This window comes from Rutidosis leptorrhynchoides, chromosome 3 (assembly GCF_046630445.1).
Source record: "Rutidosis leptorrhynchoides isolate AG116_Rl617_1_P2 chromosome 3, CSIRO_AGI_Rlap_v1, whole genome shotgun sequence".
Classification (NCBI taxonomy): domain Eukaryota; kingdom Viridiplantae; phylum Streptophyta; class Magnoliopsida; order Asterales; family Asteraceae; genus Rutidosis; species Rutidosis leptorrhynchoides.
This window is the reverse complement of record NC_092335.1, coordinates 529,135,715-529,149,975: the sequence shown is the minus strand read 5'-3', so window position 1 is coordinate 529,149,975 and position 14,261 is coordinate 529,135,715.

Sequence of the window (14,261 nt, the reverse complement as noted above, 5' to 3'; positions counted from 1 at the left end):
GATTTCTGATAAAAACCACAAAAGATCTCTTTAAGTATTCTAAATCCTTACAGGAGAATTTTCCTCATTATCATTTGATCTTAGAAAATTCTAAGATATCATCGTATCTTTCGTTATAAATATCCTCTATATTTCTGACGATATCTTCATAACAATTCTTGTTCGCAATTAATTATCTCTTTGCGATATCTTTATCACATCATAAAGGAAACTGTTTTAGTTTCTATATTCTATAAAATTCAAGCTTAAATTATAAATGTTTTGAAGAAGTGTTGAGAATTGAAGCATGAGTTGGTATAATATAAAGACGTCAGGCCAACGTGATTATATTACGGTAAGTCATGCTAAATTTTTAATGGAAGATGATGATTCATAGACTTTATAATCATCATTCGCCATGTTACACGACTCTTACATTCTACTTAACCTCTGAACATATCAAGAACATATATTCTTGATAGTTCTATTCTCAGTGATTCTGATAATTTAACAAATCAAATTGTGATATTACGTTCCTTATGCTTAGAACAGTAGGTCCATTCGAAACTTCATACCTACAAATTCTGGACCATTACTCGCTTTACTTAGAGTCGAGAAGAGAATAAAAAGGCAAAGATCTATGAAATATAAGGAAAAATATAAAGCCCGATAACAACACGAAAATTACAAACCGTGTATATCAATACGTATTGTAATGTAAAGACACGGGAGAATTAAAAACATTATCCCTAAGGGAATAGTAGAAGAAAACAAATTCCTCTGGTGGTAAATGAAAAAGAAGAATGACTGTATATATGGTCAAAATAATAACAAGGATCAGAACAGGATTAAGCATTTCCTTAATCTTTTGGAAGTATGAATTGAGGAAGAAAGTATAGAATTGGTGAAGATAATGAAACGGAAGAAGCTAATTTATAGCAAAATTCCAAACACAGCAATCGAGGCAATTCACCGCATTTAATCAAGGAAATCTCAAAATTCCTTAATTACCGAAGAATCAAATCTTATAGATTACGAAGATTTCCTTTAATTCCTTGAATTCCGAAAATCAACTTTAGCTATGTTAAAAGTTAAGACGAACATTTAATTTCTTCATTTTACTTTTTTACGATAGCTTCGTTTATACTCTTCCTATAATTGAATTATTAAAATTATATTATTCAAAGGAGATAAAACTCTATTTTTCAACTCATATTCATCATTCTTATTGTAAAGAATGACGATCTCTATCAAACTTCATGACTATGATTTTCATGAACTCCTCTCTGTTTGTCTGCCCTAATATTGCGGCATAAACGCTCAAGGTTTAAATGAGCTCAATATTATTCATAACACATTTCATGTATCTAATTTACTGAAATGACTTGTATAACATCATCATTTTGAATGAGCTCTGCATTAATAATAAAATGCACTTCATCGAACAACCTGTAGAAATTATGGTTCGTATGACTTAAACGCTTGAAACAAAACAACATTCTATCCGTTGGATTTCACGCAAGGCCCCAAGCATACCTGGGAACGTGAAGACCAAATAAAACATAAATATCCTCGTCTATGTACGGACAACGCCGATTGATGGCAACCACTAAATTTTGGGACGAAATTTCTTTTAACGGGTAGGTACTATGACAACCCGGAAAAATCCGACAAAATTTAAACAAAATCTTTATAGGATTTCATTGAACTTCGACTAATTCCGACGATTCACGAACCATTATTTGTAAATAATTAAGTATTAATAATAATTTGTTATAATAATAATATTATTATTATTATTATTATTATTTATCATCATTTACAAGTATATTTACTTTCAATATTATTAATATTATTAATAATAATTATTACTATCATTAATATTATTATCACTTTTACTAAAAGTGATAAGATTAATATAAATATCATTATTATTAATATCAATATTATTATTACTAGAATTATTAAAAATTCTATAATTATTGATATAGTCATTATAAAACAACTTATTACTATTTTCATTAATAATATTATTATCATTAATATTATTAACATTATTATTATTATCATTATTATTAATGATACATAGTAGTAACATAATTATTATTAATAGTATTATTATTATTAATATTATTATTAACTCTATTATTATTATTATTATTAGTCTTATTATTATTATTAATATATTTAATAATAATATCAATTAAACATAAAATTCAAAAAGTCAAGATACATGTGCGAATTAGATTAAAAAAATTATCAGATCTGCTTTTAATTTTTTTTATGAATCGTGGCCTGTTTTATTTTTTATTTCAAATCGTGATATTTTTTTTAATCTCATCTACTGGTTTCAATTTTGTTTGGATACTGCTTTAATCATTAAATTGCATATTATATATACATAAATCAATCTGTAATTGTTGAATCAAAAACAGAAATATATATATTTTTTTACTCGATATCCCTCTGTTCTTGATTTATTTTCCAAAAACCCGATTTCGAAACCCATTTTAAAATCCTTAATTGCAGTTTTGTTAGGATTCTCATACTCAAACTATTTGCAAAGTTTGAGCTTCCAATTCTTTAAATCGAGTGTGAATTTACGAGTCAAAGTTATTTTTCTAAAAAAAGTCAACGAGGTGTTCATCACGAAATTCATTGTTGTTTTGATGTTTGCAGTCAAATTGACAATTAATAAAGTTTATATGAGTCATTTGAAACATAATTCATTTTATAAGTATTGTCTAACACGATCTCAAAACCAAAATCAATAAAAAAAAATTTCTCTTTTTTTTCTCGACAACAGCGAAGCAGTTTTTCTTTTTTTTATTATTATTTTATTTATTCAATTAATAACTTATCATTATGTTTCAATTTGGAATTTGAAAACATAAAAGCATAAAATGTTGTTATGGGTTATGTGTTCTCAGGTCGGTCTCATGAGTGAAGGAGAAGAAGAAAATATAAACAGAAATATGTACGGGTTATATTTTAATCCAGTGGGTATTTAATCAGAAAAGAATGAATGGTGGGATGGTTTGATGGGTTTGCGGGTGAGCGAGAGATCACGAGTTCGAGTCCCGTCTTGGGCAATTTTTTTTGGAAAAAGCTTTCTAAGGTAGTTTTCTTATTACTATTATTATTATTATTATTATTATTATTATTATTATTATTATTATTATTATTATTATTATTATTATTATTATTATTATTATTATTATTATTATTATTATTATTATTATTATTATTATTATTATTATTTTCATTATTATTATTATTAGTAGTATTATAACTATTAAAATTATTATTATTACTAATAAAAGTTTCCATGTACTAATATTAACATAATTATAATTATAATTATAATTACTATTATTATGGTTACTACCAAAATTTTTATTACTAGTATTACTAGTATTATTAGTAATATTATTATGGTATTATTATTATTATCATTTTAAATATTATTATCATAATTATGATTATGATTATTATTATTATGAAAATAACACAACTTATTAATATTAGTATTAGTATCATTTTATAATTAATAGTACTATTATTATCATTTTTAACATAAGTGAAATTATCATTATTATTATTGTTATTATTAAAATTAATATCGTTATTTGTACAAAAATTATCATTTTTACTATCATTAAAACTATACTATTATTAATATTGTTTTTACCACTAGTATCATCATTATCAAAAATTATCATTTATCTTTTTATTAAAAATCTATCAATTTTAAAAGTATCATTTTATTTAAAATTTACATTATTTACAACATTATCATTATTTATATTGTCATCATTTTTAGTATCATTATTATTCTTTTTATGAATATTACTATTATCATTTTTACTAACAAAATGACTAATGATAATTATTTCCAACTTCATTATTAAATCTAATTAATAGTATTATTATTGTTATTACAAAATAATACAACTCTTAATTCATTATCATTATTAAAATCATTTTATCAAATAAATACTTATATATAGAATATATATATAAAAGTATATAACTACAGAAATATATAACAATTGAAATAACATATATAAACTTATTCGATTACGAGTATATGTGTTAATATATATACTTGATATAGGTTCGTGAATCCGAGGACAACGCTGCACTTGTTCAGTGCCATCACACTCGTAATTACTACGAAATATCATACAGTATCGTGAGTTTTCATAGCTCCCTTTTTATATATATTTTTGGGCTGAGAATACTTGCGCAACTTTTATAACTGTTTTACGTTTAGACACAATTACTCAAACTTTTATGCTATATACGTGCTTTGTGTAAGACCCTAATATTTATTGTATAGAGTTGTAAATAGAGTACATGAAGTGTGGGTGACGTTGTGTATTTAAACTGAGGTCAGAAGCTGAACTGGGCAAAGTGCGCTCAGCGCACACCTAATGGTGCGCGTGGTGCACTGTCCACTGTAGCCGGGTTCTGCTTGTTTTAATCAGATATTTTGATGGACTTTTTGGTAATTTCACTTGGGGACGAGTTAAAGGCTACCAGATCAGTTTGGGGTGAGTCATAACTCCATTATCACCAACCTTATCCTTTTCCACTTCAATTTGAGAGAGAGAGAGAGATTCTTGTGTGAGAAAGTTCAAGCAAAGGAAGAAGGAGCTAGTGTTGAGTCTTAGCTCGAGTTATAAAGTTGTTCATCTCCTCTCTAGCTACGTTTTGGTTGTAGTGGTATGTTCTAACTTTAATTTCCTTACTTTGATTTTGTGTAAGGGTTAGGGTTTGGGTAAATGAAGAACATAAAACCCATATTTGATGATTTTGGGTGTTCTTGGGTAAGATTGAGTCATGAGGACTCAAGAATTGCTAACCTAGGGTTTTGAAATGATAATTGAGTTTATGAGTCTTAATTGGTTAGTTAATTACTAGCGCACCTAGTTAATAAAATGAATGGTTATTATGTGAGTTAGTGGATGACCCGAAATGGGCGTGTTGGCTTTAAAATGGTCAAAAGAGTAACGATTGACCTAGTGGGGAAAGAAGGGTACAAAAAACCTAAATGTGTATTAGTTTGTGTGTTGATTGAAGTACTTATTATATTAGGTACTTTGCTTTGAAGATTTCGGAAGTATAAAACCGTCACCAAATCGTTAAGGCGAGTGGAATGATTATATGCGTAAGTATATAATATATTTATTTGTATGCTATGGTATGAACCAAAGAGCCGGTAGTGCCATAGTATGTGCGATTGTGCTATGATGTGAACCAAAGAGCCGGTAGCGTCATAGTACGTGTGTTGTAGTTGTGACAACCCGAAAATTTCCGACCAAATTTAAACTTTAATCTTTATATATTTCTGACACGATAAGTAAAGTTTGTAAGTTGAATCTCAAGAATTTTAAACTGTGTTCATACATTCATTTAACCTTGACCAAAGTATGACGATTCAAGAACCATTATTTAATTGGATATGAATATGTATAGGTATATGTATATATAACAGTTTAAGAATGTTAACAAAGTATTAGGCGTATAATACTTTACATAAACATATTTGTTTCAAAATATATTCAAATAGTTATCGATGGAATTAGAAGATGATATCAAATGATTGAATTATCAGATACATTGAATTATGATTACGAGTCTTTGTTGAGAGGTCCACTTTGATTTAGAAAACCTTTCCTTTTTAACGATATTCGGAATAAATGGTAAACTGATCTTCGAGTAAGGACAAAGTGTCAAGTAGCGAGAGCAAGTCAGATTGGTGGAAACTTCTGTTAAATTCCAATACATGCCTTACAATAATTGCCTCGTGACTTTTGATAAGATAAATTAATTAACCTTCATATTAGGTATTGTGAAAGTGAAATTAGGGAATATAGGTAAATTAGAAAATAGATATTGACAAGTTAAATAGATCGACGTTTTACATTAAGATGATTACATACGTTTGATTTTCCCTTAGACTTAATCCTACGAGTCTTGATTAAAATGGAAATTTAAAAACTTGAAACCTGATATGATTCATATATAACATTACTTTCTTAAACGAAAACGTCTTTTCGATATAATAGACTGTTATTATTAAAAACGTCTTATGACATAACAACTTCTACTATTATAACCTTTTTAATGATTTTTGAATATAAAATAATTTAGTTATTAAAATGTTTTATGAACGTTTGTATATAAATGAACTATATCAATTTGAAACTTTAAAATTCAAATGTTACGAAATAGTAATTCTTAATATTTAAACGATTTCTAAATATATAAGTTTTTAATGACATTAGTTTTGAAAAACTATATTAAGTAAATAGTTCAAATTTATATTTCGAAATGAAAATATAAATATATATAACTTAGTCTTAAAACGTCCTGATTTAAACTATATATTTTGACAAACAACGAACCACTGATTTATAGAAGCAAATGACCACAACGCTCAATTTTATAAGTTACATTTATTATAAGGTAATTTATAGATGAGTAAGTCAAATTATTAATAAAGGTACACGTCGCGTAACGTAAAAGGCTAGTTTTCTCAACGTACGAAAGTGCGTTCAAAAAACCGAAAGTGGTACATGAGTCGAGTGACAACGTACGAGTCATTTGAACAAAAATTACATTTTTACTACGCACGTAAATATAATATAATATTTAACTAATTCTAAAGATTAAATATAATATATATTAAATAATATATAAATTTACGTATCATGTGTAAATGTAAGTAAAAAAAGGTGTCGGAAAAACTATGGATGATTGTAGGCTGAAATAAGGGCTCATGCACTTGCATGAGATCCCTCTCACAAACTTATGCAAGTGCATGAGGTGGTAGGTGGTGCCAACATCCCTTTATAAGCGAACGAATTTGGGTTATATAATTCAGTTTTCATTACAAACACTCCGTAAGAATATAAATATAAATATATTATTAATATTATTATTATTATTAAGATTAATATTATTAATCTTATTATTATTAGTAGTATTAGTATTATTTAGTAGTGTTACTATTAGTAGTATACATAAAATACTACGACTGAGTCATGAGCGGGTTATGTCAAAAATGGATTTTATGAGTAGGATAAGGCTAAGGAAATTATGGGTTATAGCTATGGAGGTAATGGGTATGGTTCATGGGTATGCTCATGAGGTCAATCTAGTGTTTATCATCTCCGTTGCGTTTACGTACTTTTCCTGCAATATTGAATCTCAATATTGATACGTGAGTACTCATAATTTAATTTTTACATACTAATAGTGTATCCCTGACTAGTGCTCGAGTATATAGGATTGTGCATGCTTGTACTTTTGATATTGCCATTAGATAGGATGTGTAGAATCTTGAATTAGTTACATATGCAGTTGAGATAAGGTATAAGATATGCATGTCGTTGGAATGCTAGCGAAAAATTAAGAACTTTTCATTTAGATATCGAATGGTTTCGATGAACGGATTAGAAGTTATAGTCAATTGAATCTTTGTATTATTATTAAAAATGATTATTACTATCGTCGTTACTATCGTCGTTATAACTTTTATTTATTTAATTATTATTATTATTATTATTATTATTATTATTATTATTATTATTATTATTATTATTATTATTATTATTATTATTATTATTATTATTATTATTATTATCATCATCTTTATCAATAAAAAGTGTTAACATTAAAAATTGTTATTTTTATTATTATTACTATCGTATTTATCGTTAAAATTATAATTAGTATTATTATTATTATTATTATTATTATTATTATTATCATTAAAATAGTTATTAAGTATTATCATTAAGAGTATCATAATATATATTATCATTAATATTATTTACATATATACTAAATCACGTAAAAGACTTGCACAGTATAACAGTACCATCTACAGTGTAACAGTAACTTTTTTTTTCTAATCATCTCCAATCGTAAGAGTTTCTTCACCAAATTAAACACCATCGCCATCGCTTCCACCAGCGTGGTCCTGCGCAACCACCGCCACCATCACCTTTGCTACCGCCAACATCGACCACGACCACCTCAAACGCTACAAATCCGTTAACCCTAAATCGGTTCCACAAATCGCTATACAGTTTCAAAAAAAAAAAAAAAACTACTGCTAAATTCTTTCCCTTTCATTATCTTCCTTTTAAGCTAAATTAGGGTTCCGAATTTCTAATCGAATAACACGCGACATATTCAGATTCATACATTCATCTTCATATTCAGATTATGATATTGCTAATCCACGTCTACTTGTGGAATTAAAGATTAGAAACCCTAATTCATCTGTTCAATTTATTTGTCAATCGAGGTACGTATCAATAGCAAACACACGCATACACAATAATCTGGTAAATCAATTTGTCAATCATGGTACGTATTAATCGTTCAAAATAAGGGCTAACAAAATAGTTCGATCTGATTCATTGATGTAAGTTGATTTCTTTTTAATTCTTTTTGTTTCTTTTTGTTTCTAATGATGTAAGCTGATTTCTTTTTATTTCTTTTTGATTCTTTTTATTTGTTTTTCTCTTCCTTATTGTTTGGTAATTTAGATTGTGTATTTTATTTGATGTTCAGTTGTGTTCAGTTGAGTATAATTATTGCATTCACTAAGCTTTGCTTACCCTCTCGTTGTTTAAATTTTTATAGGCTCCGGTGGAGACAAGGGTAAGGGCATTCGTACAGATTAGAGATCCCGTTTGTTTGTTAGGGGATGATTTTGGATGTGATAGGTTTTGGAGTTCGACCGAGATTTGGGTAGTTTAACCCCAAACACCATGCTCATAGTGTCGTTTGAAATTTAAACTAGTGTGGTCGAAACTCAAACTTTTGTATGAAACTCGTATTACGGCATATGTGGGCCCGTTTTCGTAAAACTTATTTTATTATTGAATTGTGTGAGTTTTAACTATTATATCATGTTGTGAAAAGCGTTTCGTCTAAATATGCCAGGAAATGGGAGATCTTTATTTGAAAATGGACAAAACTGGACATATCTGAAATTGGCCTGTGCGCGCCGCGCACCCTGAGGTGGTGCGCGTGGCGCACTAATCTAAATAATAAAAAGAAAAATTATTTCGCGCATTCGGTTAGTTATTGGTTTGGGTTGTTACACTTTGTCATGCTAAATCTCTGCCGTAATATCGTTAATTGCTGAGGTATAAGATGCAAGCTTAGTTATTGTGAGTAGCGCTACTGAGAGTGACGTCTCTAGTCAGTTGAACGTTGGTCTTTGACTACATAATAATGATTCAACGACATGAATAACAAGTGTCACTGGGTAACTTTGTTTAGTCGCGATATTACAAACAGCAACTCTTTCGATTGATATATTTGGTATTAATCAGCTTTAAACTGAAATCTTGTGGTCTAATGCTATATTGAACTATTGATTTATGATAAACCTATGAACTCACTCAACCTCGTGTTGACTTTTTAAGCATGTTTATTCTCAGGTACTTAAATATTGCTTCCACTGTGCATTTGCTAATTGAAAGCAACATTTCAACGAGTCATTCATGGATAATTTGAAAGACTTGCATTTGGTAAATTGATGACGATTGCTTGCTATGCTTGGAGTCTTCATTACAGATCATATCAATTAAAGACATTTAATGCGTTGTTCATTAAATACAAGCTAATGACTATTTATCTTCCGCTGCAAAAACTCAATAAATGTAACAAAATGCCTCATATAGAGTCGTTCTCATTATACGATTGCTTGATTTGATATATTAGTCACAAATACCCCAGGCCCTATTTGGGGGTGTGACAAACTCCTACTTCAAGTCTATATGCCGGTTGTAGTCTAGACTCACTAATGTACCCTATGACTCGGGGTTGACACCAATGAACTCTAAATCCCTACAACCAACGCTCTGATACCATCTGTAGCGACCCGACAAAATCGTCATTGACGGCGCCATCTACTTAGGTCCCGTTACGTGGTCATAAGTCTTTAAAACAACGTTTGACCAAAAGTATGTCGCATTCATTTCAAAAGTAAGGATGTTTCAAGGTTTACAAAGTAGTTCGACAACTAGTTACATTACAATGTTTAAAGTACAATTGAAACATATGCGACACAATTTAAGAATAAGTCAAAAGACGCTCCACGTATGCATGTATACTCGACATCCAAGCAAGTATCAAAAAGTATAGTGCGGAAGCATGTATCACCTAGTATTCAAGGACCTGAGAAAAACATAGAAAATCTGTCAACGAAAACGTTGGTGAAATCATAGGTGTATGTATAAAGTATGTTTTGAACCACAACATTTAGTATAATCCGATTATCAAGCGTATACATCTCAAAAGATGTGTTTGTATAACGAGCATCCAATTATCAAAGCTTAACTGAATCTTACCTCTGCATATAGTGTTAGAACCTACACTATTCCGATAAAATTATATTTCATTCGCTAACGGTAGCGAACCGTCCGAATGAGGGTTCGTTAAACCCGTATGGCCACACAACATAAGTTCACGCTTACACCCTACAAGTGTAACTGGTGATAATTGGACTTGAGGATTTTTGTTCTAACTCGTATGTATCTTTGCTTTCATATTTGTGTTCAAAGTATAAAAGTATAAATCGTTTATGTTTTCTCATCCCACGTATAAGTATAAAAGAGTAAAATTGGGACTATGATCTCACCTTGAGTGCAAGCGTATAAAAGTACTTCGCAAGTAAACGTGTGCAAGAACGAATGCTAGTCTTGACCTAAACAAGTAGGTCATATCAATAATGGTAAACACGATTGGTCAAAGTTGTTCAATTAGTTCTATGGCTCGTTACGACTCGATTACATATAGCATGTGAATCACGTTGCCAAGTTTCATGCATGATTCAAATATAAAAGCATGTTAAGATGATTGCATAAGTATTTGGTTAAGTTTAAACTAAAGTCAACTTTGGTCAAGTTAAAGTCAACGAAAAAGTCAACACGTTCGGGTCGGGTCCCGAATTATTTTTCTGAGGTTTTTAATCATATATGAGCATGTTAGAACAAGTTACATGTGAATCGGAGGTGCGTAGCATAGTTAGAATTAAATGGTAAACGGCCAATCAAATCAGAACCTGATAGTTCATCTGGACGGCGTCCAGATTGGCTGGACGGCGTCCAGATGTGCAGGCCTGGACGGCGTCCAAGAATCTGGACGGTGTCCAGATTAGTGCACAGACCTGTTTTGCTGAAAATACACAAGTGCACGAACCAAACTTCAAACAATCACAATTTATGATCCGCAAATAACCAAAACATGTATCTTATATCATCATAAAAGTATTTTGACAAGGAACGCAACTAAGCACATTTCATCAATCAATTCAACATTTATTACAACCAAAACCCCATTAAATGTTCACCATTTATTTGCATCCAAGTTCATTAAATGCGTTTCATGATTCGGGCAACCAATTTACATGTATGATATGCCGTTTCGAAGGTAATTAAACACACATTGCAACTAAACACTTATCAACAATATTTCATAGCATTTAATGCATCAAAGTTCATAATCAAGCCTATCAAACCCTAACCCAAATCATCAAAACAATAATCATGTTAATGAAGTTTCCTTAATCAACCTACACATCAAAATGAAACTAGTAATGCTAGTAATACATTTAATACATGAACTTTTAACATTTAATAACATTTAAGCAACCAAATCACAAAATTAAACACACCAACTTTCAAGTTCATGCTAGTTACCTAAAATAACAAGATCGAACATATAAATCACATATTCATGTTAGACTTGAGCCATAGACACTAATTAACACTTTCATAAGTCAAAATTATCAAGAACACAAAATCTAGTGTTTTTAGAAAGTTACCCAAATGAGATGTAATCGGTATAGATTCGAAGAGGAAGATGCAAGGATTTCAAATATGTAATTTGTTTTAGTTGATGCTTGCTAGATTCAAAATAGATGATGATTCTTTGTTTGGTTGCTTGAGAGAAAAAGAATGGAAGTATTAGAGAGGGAGGTGATGAATGAATGGATGAGAAAGGCTTGACCATTTGACCTAGTCAAATGTTTGGCATCTTGGCGAGTTTAGTCCCTCAAGTTTGAATCGAGTGCGTAAATTACCTAAACGAGATAATTTGAAACGCGTATTAACGGAAGATGTCATAATTATATAACGAACTTTAAAATAACATAACGAAAGGTAAACGAAAAAAGATGGGATGTTACATATTTGATTATGCATGCTTGTATATTTAATTTCGTCGTTAGATAGTATATAATGAATCACGAATTTAATACATATATTACTGATATAAGGTATATGATATGCATGTCGTTGGAAAGCTGTCGAAAAATTAATAACATTTCATTTAGAAAGTGTATGATTTCGATGAACGGATTAAAAGATATCGTCAATTGAATTATCTATAATTTTAGGTATTATTGTTAAAATAATTATTATTATCATTATCGTTATCGTTATCGTTATCGTCGTTATTATCGTTATTATTATTATCTAATAATCAATATTATTATTATTATTATTATTATTATTATTATTACTACTACTATTATTATTATTAAAATAATTAATATTTTTATCAAAACTATCATTTTATTATTTTTATCGTCATTATTATTATTAAAAGTATCATTAAATATTAAAACCATCAATTTTATTAAAATTATCATTTTTTAATAAAAATATCATTGTTATTATAAAATATCATTATTATAAACATTTTAGTATTATTATTTAAAAATTATCATTTTGAATAGGATTATTATTCTTATATAAAATATTATTATTACTACAGTTAATATTAAAAAGTATCGTTATTATTATAATTATCATGGTTGTTAGAAAATATCATTATAAATCTTAAAACTTATATTTTCATTTAAATTATCATTTTTTTTATTATTAGTATTATTAATAACAACAATATTATTAACATTGTTATTATCAGTAACATGATTATAATATTTTTATCATTATTAGTAATATTATTATTATGACATTGGTATTATTATAAAAGATTATTATTAATTATAAAAATTATTATTATCATTAGTAAATATAAATATTGTTATTATAATTAATATTATTATTATCACAAAATAATACAACTTTTACTCATTATTATTATCAATATTATTTTACCAAATAGTTATGTGATACAAAGATATTTTTACCACACGTAATATAATTACATCAATAATACATACCACTATACTTTTATGATATTAAGTGAACTTAATAAATGTTATTACTTGAGATATGTAAAAGTATATTTTTATCATATATAAACTTTAATATAAATTTTTATTTATTAATAAATGGTTTTTATTATTTACTATAATAAAATCTGATAAATATATTTATATATATATAAACGACTATATTTAAGTTATATTATAAACATGTATAGTTTTTGAAAGTCATTTTGGGTCAAATTGACTTTTGTCAACTTTTGCATATCAGTCTCGAGCAATAGGATTGTGATACACTATGACTTGACCTAAATTAATAGACAGATATTGTCCAACATATATATATATATATATATATATATATATATATATATATATATATATATATATATATATATATATATATATATATATATATATATATATATATATATATATATATATAAAATATAGGTTCGTGAATACGAGGCCAACCATGCACTTGTTCAGTGCCGTCATATGCATTATTGCTACGAAATACAGTATTGTGAGTTTCATTACTCCCTTTTTATAAATATTTTTTGGACTGAGAATACATGCGCTGCTTTTATAACTGTTTTACGAAATAGACACAAGTACTTGAAACTACATTCTATGGTTGAATTATTATACTGGATATCACCCTTTTAGCTTGGTAGCCCAAGAATTTGGGAACAGACCCCCAAATTGACGCGAATCCTGAAGATAGATCTATGGACTTTGACATGTCCCATCCGGGTTACGGATGCTTTAGTACTTCGATTTTATATACAGATGAGTGTACCTGTATATTGGGGATATTCTAGATGCATTTGTTAATGTCGGTTACCAGGTGTTCACCATATGAATGATTTTTAATTCGCAGGTTATGCGTACTATTTTGTACTCGGGTTACGTGTACAATTATATATCTGAAATCTTGTGGTCTATTAAAATGATGGAAATGAATGTTTATGATAAACTAATGAACTCACCAACCTTTTGGTTGACACTTGAAAGCATGTTTATTCTCAGGTTTGAAAGAAATCTTTCACTGTGCATTTGCTCATTTAGAGAT